This window comes from Pelodiscus sinensis, chromosome 24, assembly GCF_052426305.1.
Source record: "Pelodiscus sinensis isolate ZL-2025 chromosome 24, ASM5242630v1, whole genome shotgun sequence".
Classification (NCBI taxonomy): domain Eukaryota; kingdom Metazoa; phylum Chordata; order Testudines; family Trionychidae; genus Pelodiscus; species Pelodiscus sinensis.
The window spans coordinates 7,411,317-7,424,210 of NC_143075.1; the positions used below are offsets into that span (position 1 = coordinate 7,411,317).

At 42.7% G+C, this 12,894-nt stretch overlaps 1 protein-coding gene across 8 annotated transcripts in view; it reads right to left on the reverse strand.

The window, feature by feature from the left end:
• PRKCZ (protein kinase C zeta) overlaps nucleotides 1–12,894 on the reverse strand; it is a 219,227-nt gene that overhangs the window by 102,322 nt on the left and 104,011 nt on the right. The gene's annotated exons all lie outside the window — the stretch shown is intronic.

Here is a 12,894-nt window from a genome sequence, read left to right on the forward strand (position 1 = left end):
TCTCTCTTGCTTTAGAGAATCCTCAGATAAAACGAGCTAACATTTTCCACTAGGAGTCTACTATGCTGATTATAAGGAAATCTTCTAACCAAATCAGTCTGACATTTGGTAACAATTAGGTTTAAAAAAAACCACCACAATTGATTTTTTTGATTTGTGGATGAAGAAAAAAAAAGATCCCAACAGTTTAGGTTCATTTCTAACCAAAATTAATGGTTTTGAGTCTCCTTCCCCACCACGGAAACAAATTTAAAAATTTTGTTTGCAACTATTTGAAATGAAAAGTCAATTTGGAAGAAATGTTGAAATGGTTTGTTTTAAAAAAGCCAAAATAAACCATTTTGACTTTTTCAAGAAAAAAATGAAGTAATTTTTAATTTGGTCAAAACTATTTGCTGAATTCCCCCTGAATTCCCGAATAGACTGTTGTTTGACAGTGACCAAAATTATTAGCTGAAACAATTTTTCTTAGGCCTAGCACTGAACAGCACCAGATTCTGATGCTCTAACCTACTATTTAGCTATCCTGTGATCTTGAGTTACTTATCAAATGATCTTCTAAGATATTCTTTGGCACATTATCCATGGATTTTTTTTTCAGAGTAATGAATAATGAGTAATTTAACAGAATTTTTAAAAATAAAAATGAGACAATGAAACTTCCTCAAATTATTTTAATTTACGAAGGAAAACTGAGAGGTAATATTTTATTGCTTGTAAAACAAAATTAGAACAAAAATCATTGGTAAACTAATTCCAAATTATCTTCAGTTCATCATCTTTAAACTTTTGGCTCAAGAAGTCAGAAATAAATGAGAAATTTAAATATATTTCTGAAGCTTATTAAAAGAAGCTGGACTCACCTGTATAACAGCAAATATACAATGGAGTATTGTTAGACTAAAAATAATAGATAATAAAATGATTTTCCAACAAAAAAAATTTAAGTCTGCATTAGCTAAAACTAGTAGGGTTGCCAGGTGTCCAGTATTTGAGCTTTCTGTTTGGGAAACAAATTGAGAAAATATAAATGTCTGATATTTTCTAAATAAGATGTAATGTAGATTGTGATGTAATATCAAGTGTGTCCAGTATTTTTGTTGAAACCATCTGGCAACACTAAAAACTAGTGGTTTTTCCCTCTGTGTTTGTCCAGTTTTTAGATTTCTCACTGTCCTACAAAACTAAGGCAAGTCATTTCTAGAAAGAAGACGAGGAACTATCAAAGAAGACTTGAGGAACATGGGAAATTTCAGCCCCAAATCTGAGAACATTTGCTCACATGTATCAATATATTCATGCAAGTAGTCATATTTTAAGTCTTGCAGGATCAAGCCTTTAAAAGGCCACAATATCTTTATTTTTGTAAAGAAACACAGTATTTAAAAAACTTTCTGAGAAGCTATAAACATATGTAAGAGAGGCATCAAATACATAGTTGCAAGTGTAGATGTAGCCGGGGTGATGGGATTACGTGCCCACTTGGCAATTCACAATCTACAAAATCTAAGATTTCATTGAAAATAGTTTCTATTTTCATTGTTGCAAAGTAAATACTCCATATTAAAAAGTTTAATGTAACCAGTACAAGGCTGTCTGCCTGAAACTATGGATCTGTGAGGTATTAACTTCCTACCCTTAATTCCAATGGTAACTCGAAAGGTCTAATTGCACTTTAAAAGATCATCTTTATATTTCACTGCTTATTTGACATTCAAATAGGAGACAGGATTGGACATAAACTCCACTAGTGGAAACGGGAGTTGGGGCATAGAAGAAAAATAAAATCACATCAAGCAATAGGTAAAGAAGGGAAAGAAAAAAAAAGACACAAAAGGTAAAAATGGCACTGGTATTCAAAATGAGCATGTTTTCCTGATGTGTGATGCTGAATGCACCAAGACAGACATTGAATAAAAAATAAATAACGAAATTTAAAACTTTTAGTCTACTCGATCTCTGGGCAAGCTTCCCTGTGACAACAGTGGGAGATCAATCGTGGCTTGCTGGGTGGAATGCTCTGCATTCTGAAGAGTTTCAATCTTTTTAGCTAATAACAAAAAGTGCTCTTAGAAATTGCCCTATCGCAGACATCCAGATACAACTGTGGATTAGCAGGCTGAGAATTTGGGTAATAAAGAACAATATTCATTTTCATCAGTTCCTCAACTTGATTTCTATAGCCCATCATAACCACCATATAGTTTTATCTGGGTTGAGTCTGAACCAGCTCATTCTAATTAATACAGGCATTAGTTCCAGCAAGAGACTGAACAAGACAGTCAACTGCACTGGCTAGGTAGGACAAAGATGAAAAACTGAGTACCCCCTGTACATGGAAGACTTCACAACCCACATAACCTAATGATCTCTAACAGCACAGAATATTAGAGTAACGCCACATGAGACTGTCCTCAGGGTAGCAGTTCAGTTTCATTGCACCCGGGCTACTCAACAAATGGCCTGTGGGCCATTTGTTTGCAGCCCACAGTGTGGTTTGGGTTTACATGGGGCTCAACAGGTGGCCTGAGGGTGGTATCCTTTGAACATGGCCTCCACTGGGAACACGCTGCACAACAGCAAGTCAATATAATGGTACACATTTTAGCAGTTAAATTCCTGGACTGTCACTGCTCATTAAAAGTGCTGTCATAGGGGTGGAAACAGAGTAAATATGTTTTATTAATGTCAGCAGAACTGACTTAAATGGGGCCTGTGTGTTGTGTAGTCTTGCCTTAATCTTTGTATTCATGTGCGTCAATGTGAAAGAAACTATTTGCATATATATTTGCATGTATATGCAACCACACTTAAGCTGCAGCTCTCGGTATGTGCTGTGAGTATCATTGTGGCCCCTAGAGCTTCCACAGTTGAGTAGTTCTGCATTAAACTATTCCAGTGAGACCTCTCAGTAAGAAAAGAAGAGTGACCAAAAAATCATTCCATCCCTAGCACAGACTCACCCATCTTAGCAATAACTAGGGGTCAATGGTATCAAAGGCAACTGGTAGAGCTAAGAAAAATCCATATAGATCTAGGATTCTTGGTCATCACTAAAAGCTGAAGACATTCAAGCAATGAAAATAGTGCAGTCCCCATATTACATGTAGGAAAATTTGGGTTGACGGGGGCAAAAAAATTCTGAAAAATTAGCATTGACAGGGAGGTGTCATCAACTTTTTTCCAATTTTTGCCAAAAGAGGAAAGTTACAATCTAAAAATATTTAGCTAAACTATTAACATCAAAAGCATTTCTTTGAGCAAGTGCCTAAATAATTGCTTTCTTGTGCCTGGATGGCACCCTGGGATGCACAGGCCATCAGCCTTGGGGTTTTTTTTCTTTCATAATCAGTCACCGACAATGTGGCCTGTATGGAGTCGGAAAACAGGAAATTGTGACTGACACTGCAGATTCTATCAGAAACAATGGCTGTAACGTTAGAGAATACTTAGTAAACATTAACTCAAAATGAAAATGACTGTTCATATTTTTAGTGTTACTTTTTAATCCAGTTTTTTTCCCCAATGGTCACATTTCAGAGACACTTGTCTCAGCTTCCATGGACTGCAAAGTACGAAGATGAAGATTAGAATGAGTGCTCTTGCCTCCTAGAATACATCCTAGAATACTCAAGGACCTGAAAGAGGAGCCTTTAGCTATCATTTTTGAAAAATCAGGGAAGTCTAGAGAGATTCCAGAAAACTGGAAATGGGGAAATATAGTGCCCATCTATAAAAAGGGAAATAAGAACAACCCAGACCAGTCAGTTTAACTTCTCTGCCAGGGAATATAACAGAGCAGGTAATTAAGGAATTCATCTGCAAACATCTGGAAGAAAATAAGGTGATAGGTAACAGCCAGCATGGATTTGTAAAGAACAAATCATGTAAAATCTGATGGCTTTCTTTGATAGGACAACAAGTCTCATGGATAAGTGAGAAGCAGTGGATGTGGTATACCTAGACTTTAGTAAAGCATTTGATACAGTCGTTCATAACCTTCTTATCAATAAACTAGGGAAATACAACTTAGTTGGGGCTACTGTAAAGTGGGTGCATAATTGGCTGGATAACTGTGCACAGATTGTTATTAATGGTTCAGCCATGCTGGAAGGGCCTAAGTGGGGTCTGTTTTGGGACCAGTTCATGATGGCATAGAGAGCATGATTAAGTTTGCACATGATACCAAACTCGAAGGGGTTGCAATCGCTGGGTCATAATTCAAAATGATCAGGACAAACTAGAGAAATAGTCTGAGATAAATAGGATGAAGTTTAAAAAGGACAAATGCAAAATACTCCACCTCGGATGAACAATCAATTTCACAAGTACAGAATGAGAAGTGATTGTCTAGGAAGGAGTACTGCAGAAAGGGATCTAGGGGTCATAGTGGACCACAAGCTAAATATGAGTCATCAGCGTGACACTGTTGCAAAAAACAAACAAACATGATTCTGGGATGCATTAATAGAAGTGTTGTCAGCAAGACACGAGAAATCGTTCTTCCACTATACTCTGCACTGATTAGGCCTCAATTGGAGTATTGTGTCCAGTTCTGGGCACCACATTTCAAGAAAGATTTGGAAAAATTGGAGAAGGTCCAGAGAAGAGCAACAAAAATAATTAAAGAAAACATGACCTATGAGGGAAGGCTGAAGAAACTGGGTTTGTTTAGTTTGGACTAGAGAAGACTGAGTGTGGACATGATAGTGGTTTTCAGGTATCTAAAAGAGTGTCACAGGGAGGAGGGTGGAAAATTGTTCTCCTTGGCCTCTGCTGATAGGAGAAGCAGCAATGGGCTTAAACTGCAGCAAGGGAGGTTAAGGTTGGACATTAGGAAAAAATTCCTAACTGTCAGGGTTGTTAAACATTGGAATAAATTGACTAGGGAGGTTGTGGAATGTCCATCACTACAGATATTCATGAATAGGTGAGAAAGACATCTATGACCTAGACAGTGCGTGGTCCTGCCCTGAGGGCAAAGGACTGGACTTGATGATCTCTCGAGGTCCCTTCCAGTTCTATTATTCTATGAGCCAGCTTTGGAATGCACAGGAGTCCCCAAAGGGGGGTCTTGTGTATTTCAAAGCAGCAGTGCAGCATGGAGCTCGGGGTCAGCGAGGGACTCAGAGTCCCCTGCTGACCTTGGGCTCCATGCTGTGCTGCCGCTTTGAAATACCATGCAGAGCCAGGGACAGCTGTGTCCCCAGCTGATCCCGGGCTCTGCGTGGCATTTCAGTGGAACCCAGGATCAGCTGAGGACTCCCCAGATGACCACAAGTTCTGCGCAGCATTTCCCCAGAACCCGGGGTCAGCTAAGGACTCTCCATCTGATCCCAGGTTCTGTGGAACTGCTTAGCTGGAGCCCAGGATCTCTTCCCTCCCCCCCCCCTTTGCTGCCTCTATTGGGGGGGAAGGGGAAGGACAGGAGGGAGGGTGAGGAACAACCAGTCGACTAGTCCTTAACATCCCTACTTAATTGTACTCAAGTATCGAGAAGTAAAAAGTAGCTGTCCTGTGGAAATCTATGGTTAATTGCAAGAGTTATCATAGGGTACCAATATTTTTCACGTATACAGGTTGGACCTCCTTGGTCTGACACATTTGGGACTGATCAGGTCCCAATAAATACAATTTGCCGGATCAGGGGAGATCTTCTGCCACCGACTCCCAAGGCTGCCCCAGCAGACCCCCTGCCTCACCTCTCCCCACCCATCCTGGATAGGCTGCTTGCCCAACTGCTGCAGGCCCCCCTAGGCAGCAGAGGCTCCAGCCCCAGCCCCGTGCCCTGCAAATCTGCTGAAGGACTCTGGTCCATGCTGCTGCAGGGCTCCAACCTCAGCCCTGAGCTCCTGGGGGCTGCCCCAGGGCTCTGGGGCTGCTGAAAGGTTCCAGCCCAGCGCTAATCTGTGCGTGCCGGGAAACTAAGCATGCCCCTGTGCTGCTACATGTTTCTGGAGACTGCCATGGGGCTCTGACCCCAGTCTTGTGCTGCCCACAGCCAGGCTGCCACCCTCCTGCCTTTGGATCCCGGACCATCTGTGGTCCTGCCAAATGACGTATGTTGCCGGACCAGAGAGTACTGGTTTTTGGAGGTACAACATGTGTACGTGTGTGTGAGTGAATAACCCTTACTGATGTGGCCCCCAACTGAGATACCCCACTCAGCACCACAGTGGAGGGGGGTGAGTAGAGGAGGCAGAGAGGATCAAGCTTCAGGGCTTCCCAGAGGCCAGGTTAACTTTTTGGGGGTCCCCCAGGCTCTAGAGTGAGGCCAAAATGAGTGCAGGGGACTGGACTTGGCCACTTGAGGTCCCTTCCAGTTCCATGATTCTAGGATAGCCAGCATGGAAGTCAGTAGAGCTGAATCCTCTAGAAGGATGAGAGAATTAGTCTGCCTCAAATGATATCTATCAAATACTATTCTTGAACTTCAAAGATGTCTTCTCAAAACTCTCCTCCCTCAAAGATTTGAATGCAAACAGAACGCAAAAGATCACCTTAAAGAACTTGTTCAGGCATTTTTTGCACTTTATTTTAAATCAGAGTCAATCTCAAAATGCCATTTAAATGACACTTGCTACTGTTCATTTTCAGGCTCTGTAGTACATTATAATATAGTATGCATTTTCATCGCGCTGTTGGCAATTTTGCCCCAAATCAACAATTTTCCCACATCCTGATCCTCAAAAGATAGAGGACAAGATGTTGCACGCCTGACACCTTGATGGATTCCTGAATTAAAATTAAACATATTTACCAGTGCAGACTTTTGAATTTTCTGTCCCATGAAAGACTTGTAAAAAATCATTGGTTTACATGCAAAACTGAAAATGATTTTGCATTTGAATAGAGGCAGCTAGGGTTGCCAGCTGTCCAGTATTTGCGCACTCTGTTCGGTAAAAAAAAAAAAAAATCAGAAAATACCGGCAATGTCCAGTATTTTCTGATTTTTTCAACTGCGCACCAGACGGAAGCCTGGAGGGGGCTGAGGGAGCGGCTGGGATTCCCAGCTGGGAGGCGGGGCCGTGATTGCTGCCAGGAGCCCTCAGTCGGTTGAGTGTGAGGAGGCGTGGAAGCCTCCTTCGCGCTCGTGCGTCGCCAGGAGCCTGCGCAGGACAGGCAGCAAGTGCCCAGGTCAGTCCCGCTCCCTGCCAGCCAATTTGCTCCCCCCTCCCTTCCCAGCTGGCCGATTCTCCCCCACTTCCCCTCCTGATCTTCCCCAGCCAGGCCCCTGCACACCCCACCCCCCAGCTCTGCTTCCCGCCGGCCCCTTCCTCTTCCCCATCTCCCCTGGCCAGCACCTCTCCCCGCCAGCTCTGCTTCCCGCCCCCCCTTCCTCCCGGCCAGCCCCACCCCCACCCTCCTCCCTCAATATCCCGCAGGCAGCCCATTCTGCCCGACTCTCCCCCCTCCCCCAAGGACCAGCCCTGCTTCCCGTTGCCCCCCCCCCCAACTCCCCCGGCCAGCCCCGTTAGCTGTTTTCAGGCCCCTGTCCTCCTCTCGCCCCCCCCCCCCATGAAGCGTGTCCGCTTTAAATGACTACCTGGTAACCCCTAGCAATGATCCAGGTTCTTTGGAGTCTTTTTTTTTTTTCTCAACAACTTTGGTTCCCCCCCCCCCTTTTTTTCCTTCTAGAAATTTTTTTCCCAGTGGTTTTTTTTTGGGGAGGGGTGGTATTTTTGTTTCAGTCATCTGGCAACCCTAGAGGCAGCAGCAACAGGGTGGGGTACAGGCAGCAGTGGCTCTTGCTTCTTCCCCACCCCTTGCTACTTCTGTATCAAAGGGGGGAAATCAGAGAGATGCAATAGTTGAGCAGTCGACTCGATTAATTGATAAGCCTAGGCTTATCGGTTAGTCGCCTACTTGCTTACTTCCCTAACACAAATCATTGACTTGTTTGTTTTCATTACAGTGACCATCCTGTAAACTCAGTCAGTTGGTAACTGTAGTTCTTCTGTAACTTCTAAATATACCATGAAAGCAAATTTAACAGTTGGATATTACTTGATGCATACATTTTGGCAACACACTGGAATTCATTAGTGTTATAAATTATAGCCTAATGAACCTGAGTCCATAAAAAGCCTGAACAAGTTCTTTAAGTTGGTCTTTTGCATTGTTTAGTAGGCAAGTTGATCATCTGTGTTTGCTAAGTGTTTATCAACCCAAGACTACACGGGACTTTCTGCTGTACTATTTCAAACGGAGTGATATCTCTCTTTACACCAACATGACAGTACGGCTTTCTTTCAAGGGCTCATATTGTGCCTGCCTTATGAAACAAAAGCTTTGATCACACTACATTCCATTATCAATTTTGATTTTTTTTTGTTCATTCATTTCCAATACCACAAACCAGTCTGCATGTTAAACTTTGCTTCACAAATGTATTAAGGGAACCCAGCAAAGAACTCTATTTCTGCAATGTAGGAGCTTTGCCCTCTGGCTGAAAGTCTATTATCCATACATGGAGATTTTTATATACATTTTCATTCACTGTATGATCAGAGCAACATGCTGTCAAAACAGTTCCTTTTACTAAATGCATGACATGGGAAACTTTGTATCACATACATGTGTGTCCTGGAGTAATTAAATTCCACAATTATAAAAAAAATCAAATATGGTCTATACTATTTGTTTATCCTTGAATTCTGTTCTTCATACTCTGGCATAATTTTTAATTAGATGCACTTCAGTTCTGTCACTGCTTCCTCACATGCATGCTTTGGAAACTATTTTGCACTAGTCCTGTAAATAGTCACTGTTCTTTGCAAAGTTGAGAACATGGTTGTTTTAACCGGAATATCAGCTATGCCATAAATAATTACGTATCAGTCTATAAGTTAACATTTTGAAATCACATTAATGTAGCTTTATTGCATACGTCTATAATCTAGTAGTCAGAAGTTCTCCATGGTAGCTGACATCTTTTATATAAAATGTACTTTTCCCCAAGTGATGGGATTAAAAAAAATCTTTGAAATTGTAATTATTTTATCTAGCAGTTCTCATTCCTCTTTATGCTTCTTCTAGAACATATTACAGATCTCCAGTGTTGTTGGACCTTCTGCATGTACCAGTATGGAACATTTTACCCTCTCCAGTTTCTCTTTGGATAAAAGAAATCTCATCTGAGCAATGTACAGACAAAGCAATTACTAAGTATATGCTCAGGCATAGTAGCTTCTTGCAGCAGTAAACCAGACTTACTAATATAATACATATTTGCAAGGCATGTTTGGGTAAGACAGCAAGTCCCTACCCAAAAGGAATTTACAATCTCAGACAAAAATGGATCAACAACGAAGTGAAGAAATCAAACACAATAGCAAAATAACTGATGAGTGACAATTTGGGTTTCTATTTTATGGTGCATTTTCTAGGCATCAACAGCAAAAATAAAATATTAACCATGAGTGTTTAGCTAAAATGCCAAGGTAGTACTACTTAAACTACTTCTGGCAGTCAATTATTCATTTTTTTAGCACTTCATGCAAACTGTCCTATGCAGTCAGTATTCGAAATGACCAGGACATCTATCCAATTCCCTAAAATGAAAGTTAGTAAATACAGGCAGTCCCCGGGTTACGTACAAGATAGGGACTGTAGGATTGTTCTTAAGTTGAATCTGTATGTAAGTCGGAACTGGCGTCAGCCGCTGCCGAAACTGATCAGTTTCAACCGTGGCTGAATCTGGATGCCAGTTCTGACTTACATACAGATTCAACTTAAGAAACCCAGGCGTCCCCAAGTCAGCTGCTGCTGAAACTGATCAGCAGCTGATTCCAGGAAGCCTGGGGCCGAGCAACTCTGCCTCGGGCTTCCTGTAGTCAGCCGCTGGTCAGTTTCAGCAGCGGCTGACTTGGGGACGCCTGGGGCAGAGCAGCTGGGGTGCTGCTGGGTTGCTCCAGTAGCGCGGCTCTTTGGCGCTACTGGAGCAACCCAGCAGCACCCCAGCTGCTCTGCCCCAGGCGTCCTGATTCAGCCGCTGCTGAAACTGACCAGCAGTGGCTGAATCAGGACGCCTGGGACAGAGCAGCTGGGGTGCTGCTGGGTTGCTCCGGAGCGGCGCTGCGGGACCAACCCGGCAGCCCCCAGCTGCTCTACCCCAGGGGTAGGCAAGAAAAGCCTGGTCTGCTGGGGGGGGGCACTAGCTGTACCCCCCACCCCCAGCAGACCAGGGAGACAGGGGTGGCGGGACCGCATAAGTCCTCCATGGCTTTGCTCCGTCTCCCTGGTCTGCAGACCAGGGAGATGGGGAGCAAAGTCGCGGAGCACGCCCGCAGTGGGACAGCCCGGGCGCGCTTGAGCTGTCCGCCGCGGGCGTGCTCCGCGGCTTTGCTCCCCGTCTCCCCAGCTTTGCTCCTGTCTCCCTGGTCTGCTGGGGGGGTCCAGCAAAGCCGCTGCCCCCCCCCCCTCCCCAGCAGACCAGGGACACCAGAGCAAAGCCGCCGCCTGGGCGGCTTTGCTCGTTTGCCCGGGAGCAAAGCCGCCCAGGCAGCGGCTTTGCTCGGGTGTCCCTGGTCTGCTGGGGGGGTCCAGCGGCTTTGCTGGACCCCCCCCCCCAGCAGACCAGGGAGACCGGGAGAAGCTTTTCTCGCCCTGGAGGACACGGGTGGCGACCCGCCGCCCGTGAGCTCCGGGGCGAGAAAGCCCCGTTCGTAAGTGCGGATCCGACATAAGTCGGATCCGCGTAAGTCGGGGACTGCCTGTAATGTACATTAAACAAGTCAAGTCCCTCTGAGTTTTTAAAAAACTGGGGAAAGTCTTCTCAAAACATGGAAAGCAAGGAAAAATACTTGGACATATTAATACACTGGTCTATTGGAACAACAGGAAATGTAAGTGGAATGTGACTAATGATATGTTCTGAAAAGGCCAAACTGTATATAACCACACTACTGAATCTCTAGCTGATCTGTGGTGGAGAATTTGCATCCTTGTTTTCTCACCCTAATAGAAACCGACTCAAAGCCACTAATGTGATTACAGAGTCAGGAAATGCAATAGATTAATCTGTAGTTCTTTAAAAAGACTATGTCCTTGGGTATTGATTTTTTTCCTTTTTGGTATCTGATGCTGCTTTTGTTTTTGAAAGATGGATAGTTTGATTGCAAGCAAATATTTAAGACAAATATTTTTCACTCATTTTCAGGTGGAAACTATGGTATCCATGAACATATTAATTCTGAGAGCATTCAGCTTTATTTTTAATGAGAAATAATCTACTAAACTTGTAATAAACAAAAGCTACACATTTAAACTCTTATTAGAGCTCCCACTCAGTTCAGAACTTAGTTATCAGCTCCAGTGATTTGTAACGAACAAAAATGATGAATACAAACTACTAGGCAAGTTCAATTTTAAAGAATACTGCAATATATTCTAATCAGTTAACTATAATGTTCATCTATGTGGTTTTGAGCCACAGATTAGCATCTGTACAGTATGGCTGTACCAATCTTGAACAGCTGATAATAATGGATGGAAACAAAATGTCATGTGTCTCAAATTTTATTACTGCAAATAATATTAATTCTGATAAATATTTTCTATACAATTTTTCTGTCTAAGAAAGATAATCACTTGCAGCAGTACTGGTAAATAAATATCCAACAGAAAAGCAGAAAAGGGATTTAGCAGCTACATGTAGGAACAAATTGGGCTCAATGGTGGCAATAATAGACACTTTTCCCCAGTCCCAGAGCTGCTGCAATTGGGAGAGATGCTTCTCCCTTTGAGCCTAGGTGCTGCTGCTGCTGCTGGGAGATACCTGGAAGGAGTCCTCCCTCCCTGCCATAGCCCTCGGGGCAGCCTCCACCCCAAACTCCTCATCCCCAGCACGGCCACATCCCTTCCCCCTCCTCTCTTGGACCCTAATCCTCTGTTCTAGTTCTGATAACCTTCCCACACTCCAAACCTCTCAGCCCCATCCCTGCTTTAGCAATGCATCAGCTTCATATTGATGCACATGTCAAAATTCATTCCACACATGCATAACAAAAATTAGAGGGACCACTGATGGGGTCAATTAAGTATCTAAAATCTGTGGCCAGATGCCCAGCTGGAGTAACTTGTTATAGTTCCATTGATTTTAACTCATTTGGAGAAATTGTATTGAAGAGAAAGGATTGTGGACAGAAAAATTCAAGGTTTTCTTTTGTTTTCTTAATAACCAAGTCTGTTTGATGGTGATGATTCTGAGAGGACAGGCATACAGCCTTAATAAGAAATGTAGTATATTTGGGTGTGGGAGACAGTCGCAAACTAAATCAGTCTTAGAAAAGCAACAGCCAATTTAACAACTGTTTTCTGAGTTTCTGAAAGTGATGCTGCCTTTGTAATTATAATAAAATCAGATATGCTGCACTTGTTTCTGTCATAATACCCGTAAGACTCTCCATATCTGTCAATAAATTAGACTGAGAATATAGCATCCAATGTCTATGCCAATTCCTCTCCAGAAAAATATAATCCAATTCTGCAGCCCAATCCTTTTTGACCATACAAAAACTGACACATACTCTAACAGAGGGCCTTGAAATAAGAGGTAAATTTTCATATAAAAGTCTAATAGAACACTCATAAGGAATTTTAACTAACTGTTTCTATAGTAATCTGGCATCTTAAAAGTACACAATGTCTGAGAAAATGCATTTAAAAACTATATTAAATAAATGAAGTTGTCACAAACTGTCAATACCTGCAATATTCAAAGTTAACACAGACACTCCATTTTAAATTCAATCTACCGACAACTAACAAAAAGGGGCTTGCATTAAGCACAGAATGAGACCCCCATACCCTGTTCTCAGGTTCCATGTTTTTACAGTTTAAAGAGATTTTTATTCTATATCTGAGTTGCAATTGGCACAATAGGCTCCATAT